General features: G+C 39.0%; 1 pseudogene; it reads left to right on the top strand.

The window, feature by feature from the left end:
* Window positions 1–13,711, top strand: part of LOC131420945 (methylmalonic aciduria and homocystinuria type D homolog, mitochondrial-like) — a 64,548-nt pseudogene that overhangs the window by 33,699 nt on the left and 17,138 nt on the right.

Below are 13,711 nucleotides of genomic sequence, written 5' to 3'. Positions count from 1 at the left end.
CAAAGAAAGATTCTTCTCTGGAGAATCAGGAGGAACACGGTCCTGGAATATCTGGATTTTAGACTTACAACCTCCAGAACGGTGAAAGAATAAATTCCTCCTGTTTTCAGCCACTCAGTAATTTGTTACAACAGTCATAGGAAAGTAATACACCATTTTTAGGGGCAGGACAAAGAATTGGGAAATAGAAACCCAAAGCATACATAATACAAATGGTAAACAAATCTCAATGGTCATTTATGATCCAAGAGGTTAGGTTAAAAAATAGTCAGGCACACCTAGAAAGATAATGCTGAGGTGAGCCTGATTCTGGACAGAATGTGTATGGCCAGAGAAGGGGACATCTTCTATGTCCTCACAATGCAGGGGCTAGTGAATCTGAAGCTTTCGGTATTCGAGAAAAGAAAAAGGGGGCTGGCTGTGGAAAGACTCAGGATTCAGCAACTTACGGGTGTGTCCTGAAGCCTTGAGACGCTTAGAAGAAGGGCTATTAAAACCAAGGGTTTACTATCCTATGGATGACTAGAACATTCCACTTGCAACGCCAAGCTGACTGATTAGACAGCAATAGTAAGGATGGTTGATATAGCTCTGATTATTACGAAAAAATGATTTACTAGACTAATAAACATTTCTCCTAGTTACTACTTTTCTGGATGAGAGGAAACTCTTCAAAATGAAAATGGAGCTTCCCTCAGCTCATGAAGGATGTCATGACTGGATAGCAAAGGGCAAGTGTCAAGAGAGAGCACAGAACAAAGAGCAGCCAGTGCATGAGAGCTCCGATTCTAATGATTTGTTAGGCATTTGAAACATCCAGCTCTCTGTTCAAATATTTATTACAATTCCTGGTTGCTTTGGGGCCTTTAATAGGCCTGAATAAATCTGTAAGTATTGAAAATTTGTCAGCAAATGGACTATAGGGTGGATAGCAAAAACTCAAGTTGCAGAGCTGAATCCATTTACTTTTTTGGCTAAAGCAAAATACTGCAATCTCTTCCTAGCATCATCAGTTTAAATGAGTTCGCCTCTCCATTTAATTAACCAGGGGATCCCTCTTTAATTACATGATAAAATCTGTTGCTAAGATGATCCCTCTGTCCACTCAGCAAAGTGCTGGAGAGAGTTGCTGTTTCACCCTTTCTTCTTAGTTCTTCAAGTGTGTTTCGTATCTTTAATTGCTTCAGGCGGTAATTCGAAATTAAGATTGTAGATAGAATATTTAGAGTTTTAGACCTTCTTACATCAATGAACACAAAATTAACCCTGCAAGCAAGCAACATATGTAATGCAGTGTGTCTCAAACGTCATTTACTCATGTCCCACTTTCATAATTGTTGTCATATCTGAGTAACCTGTGTATAACTCTGCTTACTTTTTCTTTAAATCAACGTTTTTTGCTTAAAGCCATTTAACTAAGAAGGAAACTGTATATTACCAGCATAAATGGAAAGCCAGTATGCTGGGCTGCTATATACATAGCAACTATAAACATAAATGCATGATTATTGAAATAAAAGCCTTAATTTGTAAAAAATCTCAAAGCATTTGACATATTCCCAATGGTATGAGGGACATAATTTTGGAAACGGTGACCAATTGTAAGTATCCCTAGACGAAAAGCAAAAGGGCTTCTCACTAGTTACCTAAATGACAGATGAGTGCCTTCCCACCTCTGGGCCACAGTTTCATCTATAAAATGAAGGGATTGGGTTAGAATCAGTTATGCTCATTCATCCCCCTCCACGTCCACCTGCTGTCCGTGGGAAGAAGTGCGAATTCACCAGGGCAGTCTTTCCTGGATGAGAAACAAGGACACTTCTCCATGGTTCTCTCATGTCTCCCTCGCAACTTTATCCTGTCATTCAATACTCTTCCCTGAGTAAAATTTTGCTCAACTTGGGGGAAAAATATTCTTCAACCCCATGTCGTCTTTTAGCTACTGCCCTATTTCTCTTTTCCCATCACAAGCAAATTTGATGACAGAGTTTTCTCGTCTGCACTGCGCTGCACCTCCACTCGTATCTTTCATTCTTTAAACTGTTCCAATCCAGCTTCGTCTCTCACCATTGCAACTAAGCAGCACTGGCTTAGTTCACCAAGAACCTCCTTGTCTTAAGAATAATGAATATCTCTTAATCCTTATCTTACTTGACCTCTCAATAGCGTTTGAAACATGAACTCATCTGCCTTCTTGACATACTCTTCGCCGTTTGCTTGGAAGCTATTGTGGTTTTTTCTTCTCTCTCTCTAGCAGCATTTGCTGGACATTTGCTGCTTGCCCCCAGATTCACTTTCCGTCTTTCTTCATCCCGATTTTGCTCTAGGAGTCTGACTTATATGGATTGAAATCTAATCCCTTCATTTTTTAGATGAAACTATGGCCCAGAGGTGAGAAGTCCCTTGCCTGTCATTCAGGTAACTAGTGAGAAGCCTTTTTTCTTTTAGTCTAGGGATACATATAAGTGGTCATTGTTTCCAAAATTATGTCACTCCTACTGCATCAGGGGGTTCCCTTGTCAACTGGCTTCTCACCAGTTTGTCCACTGTAAGGCATCTGCTCTCTTTCTCCAGGGTAGCAGTTGACAGTGGCTGTGTTCTCCACCAAAGAGCATAGCTCCCGTCCTGCAGCCTTCTCCCAAAGCTACAGTTACAGCCTTAGCTCTCCCCACATTTCGATAACCTCTCCCTTTCCTTGCCCCTTCAGACCTAGGCGTGGCATAATTTCTCCCACTCTTAATATCATTACCCATTTTTGTTTTCACTAAACTCTTCCTTTCGTTAATCTCTCTAATCACTCCATCTGATTGCATCATCTGTTTCCTCCTAAAACTATGATCATCTCTTCTCCCATTAGATCCATGAATTTGTAAATGAGAAGCTTTCAAATACATACTTGTGTTATCTTCATAGAATTTTGAAGTGATGCATGCTTCACTTTGAAACTTGAAATGTATTATTAAATTTACTCTGCTATTGTTTTAATCAATACAATCAAGTGTGTGTTTCCAATACATACAAACGCAAATCAATAATCTCGTCAACTTTAGGAAGTAATTCTTATTTTTAGGATAGCATATTGTGGTAGGCTAACAAATGTCTCCCTGATATCAAGTTCAAATCCATGAAATCTGTAAATATTACTTTACATGGAAAAAGGGTCTTTGCGGCTGGGATTGAGTTAAGCATTTTGAGATGAGGAGAGTATCCTGGATTATCCTGGACTCTAAATGTAATCACAAATGTCCATATAAGAAAGAGGGAGAGGGCCGGCCCCGTGGCTTAGCAGTTAAGTGTGCGCGCTCTGCTACTGGCAGCCCGGGTTCGGATCCTGGGCGCGCACCAACGCACCGCTTCTCCGCCCATGCTGAGGCCGCGTCCCACATACAGCAACTAGAAGGATGTGCAAGTATGACACAGAACTATCTACTGGGGCTTTGGGGGAAAAAAAAAAAGGAGGAGGATTGGCAATAGATGTTAGCTCAGAGCCGGTCTTCCTCAGCAAAAAGAGGAGGATTAGCATGGATGTTAGCTCAGGGCTGATCTTCCTCACAAAAAAAAAAAAAACCAAACAAACAAAAAAAAAAAAGAAAGAGGGAGAGGGAGTTTGTTGCTACAGACAGAAAAGGAGTAGGCAATGTCACCTTGGAGACAGAAATGTGGCCAAAAGCAAGGAATGCTGGCAGCCGCCAGAAATGAAGAGGCGAGAAATAATTCCCCTCTAGAACTTTAGGAGGGAGTACAGCCCTGTGCACACCTATTGCTTGGCCCAGTGAAGCTGATTTTGGATTTCTGGCCTCTGAAACTATGAGAGAATAAATTTATCTTGTTTTAAGCTATTAAGTTTGTGGTAATTTGTTATGGCAACCATAGGAAACTAATACACATGCTATTTTTATAACTATGACACATTTAAGGCCTTGGGTTCAACTTTCTTTATCCACGCAAGGCATATATGAGTGTATTATATATTCAAATGTCTTTTCCTCGCTATAAAACATCAATTTCAGTCTGCCTCAACTGTGGGTTAAGTGTGCCCACGAAGCAGAAGAAAATACACATTGATTTCTGCATAAAAGGAGATACTTTATTTTTCAAAAAAAATCTGATTATGAATAAAATGTGTGGAAGGTTATATTGACAATGTAAAATAAAGATAAAAACAAAAATAAGACATATCTCATCACCCAGAGATAATCTCCATTTTTTTGTGAGATCAGCCCTGTGTTAACATCTGCCAATCCTCTTCTTTTTTTTTTTTTTTTTTGCTGAGGAAGACTGGCCCTGGGCTAACATCCGTGCCCATCTTCCTCCACTTTATATGGGATGCCGCCACAGCATGGCTTGCCAAGCAGTGCATCAGTGCGCGCCCAGGATCCGAACTGGCGAACCCCGTGGCACCACAGCGGAGCATGTGCACTTAACTGCTTTCGCCACCAGGCCAGCCCCGATAATCTCCATTTTTGAGAATTTGACATATGTCCTTTCAAACTTCTTTCTCTGGCTGCACACACACCCACATACACATATGCATGCATACCTACTCACATGCGTATACTCACACTATATTTTGAAAATTGGATCATACTATATTCTTGATTTTCCTACTTAATATTTTATGGAGTTCTTTTCCAGTTAGTAAATATGCATATAGCATCATTTTTAATGGCTATATAATATTCTATTACATTGTTATATCCTAATTTTTTCAACTAATGACCATTTTCCTGGACATTTAATTTCCAGTTTTTATTTTGATAAGTATCTTAGACATATATCTCTCTGAACTTGTCTAAATATTTTTTCTGATATAAATTACCAGAAATAAAATTGCTGAGCCAAATATATGCACATTTGTAATACTGATACTATTGCCACATTGACATTTCAAAGTTTGTACCACTTTATACTCCAGACAACAATGTAGCCTTGCCAATAGTGATGTAAGAGTTAAGATTCTTTGGTTGCAACCAAGAGAAAAGAATGCTAACTACAGGGGAAAATGAATGTATTAAAAGGATATGGAGATAGCTCATGGATACAAAGAAAAGACTAAATGACCAAAGCAGGGGCTAGGCCCTCAGAATCCTTCTCTCTAGGGGCCTTCCAGAAGAAGATGCTGATCCATCTTCTTTCTACGTGTATGATTTAAATTTCCAGAAGACAAATCTGGATTGGTAGAGCCCGGCACAAATGCCTACACCCCGGACCAATCATTGCCCGCAGGGCAATGCAGTACTGTATTTTGATTGGCCATTTCTCGTCATAGCCTAGAGCAAAAAGAAAATGGCAGCCCTCCATAATGTGCACATCAAAGAGAGGCCATCCGAGGGATGCAGACTGCTTTAGGTTCAACCTTCCAGTGACCAAGTTAATAACAACAACAGCTAAATCTGAAGAAAGAGAGCTGTTAAGAATTTATTTCTCAGAGTGTGAATCACCCGGGGAGATAAAAAATGACGTCAAGATTCCTGAGAATCTCAGTCAATAATGTGGAAGCTAAAGTGTGAAGGCAGATAACCAACATTTCTCTCAGTCATACCTGTTAGGGGTTTCCCAAACCACAATCTGTATTCCGTGTAGTCTCCTAATGTGATCATGCTTATGTTACATTCGGAGCAAACCACATGGACCAGAGATTTCAACACTTGGATAAAAAAGGTATGTCTAATTTTATTGACGCCACCCCTCCCAAACCCATCCTTCTATCTCAGTGGATCCCAGTGTCATCTACCAGGTAACCTAAGCCCAAGTTCTGATCTTTTTTTGAACTTTTCTTCACCTCCACATTCCCTATGTCTCTAGATTCTACTTACTAGTAATAGATAACACATTCATAGCATTTACCATATGCTGACCACAGTTCTGTTTGTTATAAATAATATTTACTTTTCACTACATCTCTGGGAAGTAATATTATTACCTTCATTTTGCAGACAAGAGAACTGAGACACAGCACCCCAAGCCACAAAGCTAATAAGTGGTGGAGCTGGGATGTACTCTTGGGCAGTCTGGCTCTAGAATCCGTACTCTTAACTATTAGAGTTTATGTTCTAAATATTTATTGAATCTCTCCTCTTTTCTCCAGCTTTTTTTGTTCAAGTCTTTATCAAAACTCACTTGGATTTTATCTTGATTGTGGTGGTCATTACACAAATCTATACATTACACGATAAAATTTCATAAAACTATAGATATGCAGAAGCTGATAAAATTTGAATAGGGTCTACTGTAGTCTAGTAAATAGTATTGTGTTAGTTTCAGTTTCCTGATTTTGATAATGTATTATAGATATGTAAGTTTCTATTAGAAGAAACTGACTTAAGGATACATGGGATCTCTTATTATTATTTTTGTCACATCCTGTGAATCTATAATTATTTCAAAATAAAAAGTTCAAAAAGTTAATTTGGGTTATTACAACAGCCTCTATGCGAGTCTTCTTGTTTTTTATCTCCGTGTCCTGCTCTCCAGCTCTTTACCTCATTGTGGCCACAGGGATCTTTCTGATTTCATCCTGTCATCTATCTGTGGTGCTTCCATAGCTCCTGTTGCCCCAAAGGATGAAGTTTACATTCTTGAACATTTTTAAGGATCTGGCCCCAAGCTAGACCTCCGGTTTTACTCCTGACCATGCCCTGCATTTCATACTGCATTCCCATACTGCATTTCCAGCAGAAATACTTTTTCTTCCTTAAATGCATCATGGATTCACTGCTCTGGGACTTTGCTCCTGCTTTTCCTCATGCCTGGAGACCCTTCCCAGCACCCTCCATCTGCTGATGCTGCTTCCTCCTTCAAGAAGAGTAGGAGCTCAGCATCTTTTCTGGGAACTCTTTTCCTGACCACCATTCTTCACCCCCTGAATTGAGTTAGATCCCTCTAAGGTCCCCTCGCACCTGATACATGCTTCCATCTCGGCATTTCCTAAGCTGTGTCATATCCATCTGTTTAGTCATCTGTTTCCTGGCACACTCCCTGAGGACTAAAATAAATCTATCCTGTGTATAAAACCCTACCACATAGTGGGCCTTGAATAATTGTGCTTATGGAGTCAAAAAATAATGAATGGATCCCTGGGATGACCACTTTCTATCTTGTCAAAGCTCTTCACTCACAGAACACTAATTCTAACCTCCTTTCCTTCATCACAAAATAATTAATGCACTTCTATGTTGCCACACTTTAATTTTTCTTTTTAAACATTTTTGAGTAATGTTTGAGAGAATTGATAAATATACAGAAATGATTTAAAAGTGTATCAGTTTATGGGAAAATAGAAAGTTTATGGCATTGCTTTGATTTTGAACATTTCTACAGGGAAATACATTGCATTCATTTCATTTCATCATCCCAGGCCTGATCACTTTATACCATTCTCTCTCTTACCAAGGCTGCCTTTTATCCCCAGCAGAACAGACAGTTTTAAGTTCTTTAAATTCCAATGTAAACTTAAGGTTTTAAATGTTGGAATTTTCAGTTTATTTTGTCATGTCTAAATTTACAGAAATATAACGTAGCTTCAACCTTCAGTACTCTCTCATTTTGATCTTCCAGGGATCATATAGCACAGAGTCTGTCCAGGAAAAGAGAACTCACCAATGTGAAGTTTGCCTTTTTTTTTTTGATACATCAGAGACAGCTTTTTGCTGGTTGGATGCGACTAGAAATCACTTACAGTAATTTGTTGATGGTCTGAAATCCTTGAGTATACAGAGGGAGGAATAATTAATGGTGAATAAATCCAGCCAGATACTTTTCACTCTCAGCAAGTCTCTCAAACAGTGGGAGAGTGTGGCCTGTTTCAGAATGTCCCAAGCACAGTTACAACACCACCTTCGTTCATCCTGAAGCCTAGGTACAGTCCAGGGAAATTCGGGACGTACGTTCCAGATGTTTTTACACTGAAATAACTAGCATGTTGGTTGAGACCACTTTCTTCAAAGCTAGGATCATTCCTGAGGGGAATTCTGAGATGATTTCATAGCATTTGTTTAAAATAGAAAATAATGATTTTTTCAAAGAGTAAGGAAAGAACTTGCAAAGAATATTGGGTTGAAACTTAGAACCTGCATAGTTGTCATGAGTTGGCAATTTGAAATTTGGAAATGCCTTCTGGTGGTGTTAAGATGTTTGAAAGAGAAGTCTGTGCTTTCTGTGCTGATGTGCCCTCAAAAATGCAATTCTAATGCCAGGTTCCCTGAAAAGTCTCTGGGAAGAATTAGTCATGTACTCCTATGGACTCCTGTAGCATTGATAATAAGAACAAATCCTACCAGACGCAAGTGCTCTTCTAAGCACATGATATATATTACTTCATTTAACCATCAAAGCAACGCTTGAGGGAGATACAGTATTATCATCATCCTCATTTTTCAGATGAAGAAACTGACGCCCAGAGAGGGTAAGTAACTTGTCTGAGGTCACACAGCTAGTAAGTGACAGAGTAGGACTAAACCCAGGCAGTGCAGCTCCAGAACACCTGTTCTTAACCACCGTGTTATGCTGCTTCCCATTCCATACGTGCCTCTGCCAGCGTGCTGACCCTGTTGGAATAGTGTTTGAGTCTGTGGATGTGTCCTATGCTGACTGCAAAGCCTTTATCTTGTTCATTCCTATATTCCAAATGCCAACAAAGTACCGCCCATTGTTGGCCATAAATAGTTGTTGAATTCAACCCTTTGAATTATTGGTAAGACTTAAATATAGGTACAAGAGAAGATGAACTCGAATAAAGCATTATTGTGTGAAATAGAGGACAGCGTATGCAAAGACCCTGTGGTAGGAAGGAACATGGTGAGCAAGAAGAAAGTAGTGAAAGATTCAGATTATCCTGGAATTTCACTGGCTCTGTCTTCTCTGTCCCCAGTGTTCACAAACAATTTGGAATTGATTATAATTGACAGGTTTTTGGGTGAAGGTATTCTTTGGAATAGATTACATTATATCCTCTTCATGATACTAAAATCATCTTCCAAGTGATTCCCAGTTTCTCTCCTCAAAAGGAGACCGTTCCATATAATCAGGCAATGAAAGGAATTTGAAAAGTCAAATATCCTGTTTTTTTTTTTATTTTCAAAACATTCTGAATTGCACACTTTCAGAAAATTAAGGAATCTTGGGAATATAGTGACCTTACCAATAGTACTCGAGTCTAAGGTATGACACCTGCTGCCATCACTAAGCTACCGAAAGAGAAGATTTTTTGAGAGGTGAAGAACAATTACTGTCATTTCTTTTCGAAATTTAAAAAGCTGAACTTCCCTACCAGGAACCGAGAGAGCTGCTTTATGCTCCACGTTACCACGGCACTGAGAGAATTCCCGTGGCATTACTCAGGAGGTGGAACAGAACTTGTTCTCTCCTTAGCTTTTAAAAATAGGTCAGGATATCAGAATTGAAGTACATGTTTATCTTGGTGTCTCAATTTATCCTTTTCTATTTTATAGTCTTCCTGTTTGTGTGTGTCTCTCTTAGGGAATCCCAAATGTCTAGTGAGCAGTTTTTCCTCAGATATAAAAATGTAAAGGTAAAATGTATTCCTCAGTAAACCTACTGCCAGGGGAAATGAGGTAGGAAGGCAACTTGCAAACAGATTTTTCCAGAAGCCTAGATAAACTGTGAGAATAATAGGAATTGTCTCTTGAGGGAAGCCATAAAATGCCATGATGTTGAAATGAGTAAAGGATTAAGAGACTTTGCAGAGGGCACGCCCATTTCCCCTGCACGTTTCTGTAGGCTGTCATGTTCACAGCTGCAGATGGTCCTGTTCTCAAGGGAGACTTGTGAGCGGACGGCAGTGCTGTGGGTTGTGGAGGCCTGGTGGGTTTCCTAGAGACAACTGAGATCATTAAAATGCCCAGTAACTAGAAAAAAAAATATTGATCATAAGCATGACAGGGATGAGATTGCCAGTGTGCGGCCTGCAAATTGGGTTACTTTTCCTTGATATATTCTTTGGTAATAGTAAGCAAGGATATTTGATACTGGAATTGTGTTCAAAGCAAAATTCATTTGAAAGCCTTCATATTTTATTTTGTATTTTATGTTATCTTATTTTGCATTTTATGTTATCTTATTTTGCTGATGGTGACTTGGAAGATCAGTGTTGGATTTTGAAATTATTTAAATCTTAACCAGGGTTTACTACACTGAGATGAGTGTGTTTTAAAGATGACTGAGCTCCGGTGTAGGGTATTGTGTAGTGGGTTCATATTAAGCACTTTATCTGTGTCTCCTTAATCACCCCCTGCTCCTCAGAATCACACCACGTAGTCACCATCTTAAATGATCATGAGTCATCATCATTTAAAATCTTACCTGGCACTGTTTTTTTTAAAATTTTTTTATTTTAAAGTAACTGTAGACTAACAACAAAATTTCAATAATAGTACAAAGAATTACTCTTCCCTCTCTATTCAAGTTCCCCCAAATGTTTTTATTTTATTTATTATATTTTATTTATTAACCATTGTTACATTTATTGTTTACTTTGTCTCTTTCTCTCATTGAATTACAAACACTCTCCGTTGGTTGATATCTTATACCACTTTAATATTAGCTTTTTAAGCTGCTTCTAAAAATCTTAGAAGATGTCATGCCAAGAATAAAGTAATTTATCAATTTTCAGGGTACTAAACATACCGCAATCATCATTTGCTTATACAGCAAATGTAAATAAAAAACTAGGGTAGACCAAAGAATTCCAGGAGCAGGTCTAGTGAGAAACAGGAGTGGGAAAAAATGAACCTAGTTCCAGCTTCTTTGTACTAGGGTTTCACAGACATCTTATTTCAAAGGAGAACCCTGAGCGAATTTATGGTGTGCAGATATGTATGTACTCTTCGTCCAGAGAAGTGAGAGGCAGTAAGAGGCAGGCAATTAAAGAGGCAGAATATAAATTTGGTAAGTGTAAGTGAAATCAATACTCATGCAGGAGAATAAATAGAGTTTTGATTAATGTAATTATTTTTTGAAATCTATTTGCAGAATAACTGCTTGTGAAGCTATGCTTGAAATATAAAGTACCGGCCCCACCTCCTACCACCTTTGTATTTTGTGTGCTCTGATACCTGCACGCAAGCAGTGTGTTTATTGTGTCTCTGTGTGTGTCTGTGAAATAAACTTCTTCGTTTCATGGAAAAAATGAAGATATGATGAAATATATTTTTAATTTTTATATTTTTTTATTTATTTATTTTTTCTGAGGAAGATCAGCCCTGAGCTAACATCCATGCCAATCCTCCTCTCTTTGCTGAGGAAGACCGGCCCTGGGCCAACATCCATGCCCATCTTCCTCCACTTTACAAGGGACGCTGCCACAGCATGGCCTGACAAGCAGTGCGTCGTTGCGCGCCCGGGATCCAAACCTAGGCCGCCAGCAGCGGAGCGCGTGCACTCAACCGCTATGCCACGGGGCCAGCCCCCATGAAACATATTTTTATTTTATTTTTTTGTAAGGAAGATGGCCCTAAGCTAACATCTGCCAATCCTCCTCTTTCTTTTTTTTTTTGCTGAGGAAGACTGGCCCTGGACTAACATCCATGCCCATCTTCCTCTACTTTATATGGGACGCCACCACAGCATGGCTTGACAAGCGGTACGTTGGTGCGCACCCGGGATCCGAACCGGCAAACCCTGGGCCGCCGCAGCGGGGCACGCGCACTTAACCGCCTGCGCCACCGGGCCAGCCCCTGAAATATATTTTTAAATAAGAGCAGTTATAATATTTGCTGAAGTGTGAAAAGTTAGGTGGACAAAGTCCATGTGCATAGTCTATATCCCTTCCTAGATTGAGCATATTTTGCATTTTTTATGACCAGTTGATATCCAGGTCACTTCATGAATGGGGCAATTTGCTATATCTTTTGGTATTGTCAAAGATCAGCAGGGAGCTCCCATCCATTGAATTGTCATTATTATTTGTTCATAATTAAGTATCCAAGAAAATGTTATCACTGAATTATTTGAAATGTTGATATATTGCCACCAATTGTTAGAGTTGTATGGGGCATGGCTTGATCTGTGTGGTTTTACTCAGATCAAGATAAGCATCCTTCCTTTTAAAAAGCCTCTTTATTAAATTTACCATTAGGAAAACCCCAATACTAAACAATATAGCAGCAACTGTCATTTTCTGAGCACCTACTATGCACCGAAGAATGTGCTAGGCATAATACAGATCTCATTTTATTTAATCCTTAGAACAAAATACTAATGAAGACACTATCATTTCAATGTTGTAGTCAAAGTGATCCAGGCTGAGAGCAGGGGAGGAATGATCACTGAACCAATGGAGGATACATTCAGGATTTAAATGTAGTTCTCTCTCATGTCAAAGCTCATGTTTTTAATCCTTTTGTCAAATTGCCTCTCAAGATAATTAAAAGAGAATAAATGTGTAAAGAAAGTATCAAGGTACAATAGAGATCTTTCCCATTAAACGTAATCAATTTATTTTATATTTTGCTAAAAGGTGCCCGCCTAACGGGGAGAGTGAGAGCTGACCCACGACCTTTGCTGCGCCCCTTTCTGGATCCTATCTGAGCATCCTGTCTGGATCCTTCCTGCCCACTCACAGGGAGCGCCTTTGTCTAATATACAGCAGTCAACTGGAGTGATCATTGGCACTCAGACAGTTCACTAAATTTTTTCCCTTATTTTTCAGACCTCTATTAGAATATCTCTTAGCAACTCATTTTGATGTTTTAAAGTGACAAACTCTTTTCTAAGTTTCAGGCTAACTTGTTAGAAACATAGAAATGATCCCCAGTGATAACATTATTCTCTTTGATCAGAAGTTCTGCTTTAATTTGCTGTTTGCTACTTCCATGCTTTTATTTTCCACGCTCCTCTCAAAGGGAAGCCCAAACACACAGTCTGTAGTCTGGGGGGTGAATCCCTGTGGTCATTTGTACCACCACAAATAATTTTTTCTACTCTAAGACAATTTATTTTTTACTCTGCATTTCAATGAAACACCCTGAATCTGTCTGCTGGCCGCTGTGTTATTTGAAATGTATATTGAATGATTCTTTCAGTATCTGCAAATAACAACTACTCACAATTAACTTTTATGGCCTGGATGTTAAAATAAAAACAAAAAGAATTTAGAATTTATTCTAAAAGATCTTGTATCCTGTCTGGTTCAATAAGATTTAACCGAATTTGAAAACCAGTATTTAAAGTGGTTCCTCCATAGGCACAAAAACGAGTGACATTTCTTTCAGTTACAGAACATTTAAATAAGTACATGATAGGGGGTTAAAATGCACACTTGGGTATGAGGAGCAAGAGAAGACAGTAAGAGGAGTTTCAGGAGCACACAATGTTGAGGCCTAGACCCAGGAAGGAAGAGCAAAGATAGAACGCTTTTTTGCCTCCTCCATTCCCCGCCTCTTCTCCCCTTTTTATCCTGTTATTCGTTTGGTAAATATTTATTGAGCATCTATTATGTTCTAAGCAGTGAGAATAAAGCAATGAACAAGAAGGACATTACTAAACCTCCTGAAATGTACAGACTAGTGGGAGGGAACAACATCAAACAAATAATTAGAAAAATAAATATTTAATTACTGGGATGCTGCTTAATCAGGAAAGTATGGGATGTTTGGTAGACAGGAAATTGTAGATTGAGGTCAGTCTTCACCACAGCAGAGGCTTCCTCCCTCTTATCTGCTCACAGGACTTTGGAATATCACCAAGTATGTTT

The sequence above is a fragment of the Diceros bicornis genome, chromosome 2 (genome assembly GCF_020826845.1).
Source record: "Diceros bicornis minor isolate mBicDic1 chromosome 2, mDicBic1.mat.cur, whole genome shotgun sequence".
Classification (NCBI taxonomy): domain Eukaryota; kingdom Metazoa; phylum Chordata; class Mammalia; order Perissodactyla; family Rhinocerotidae; genus Diceros; species Diceros bicornis.
Note: the sequence above shows the minus strand (reverse complement) of the source record. Positions and strands in the feature narration are given on the sequence as shown.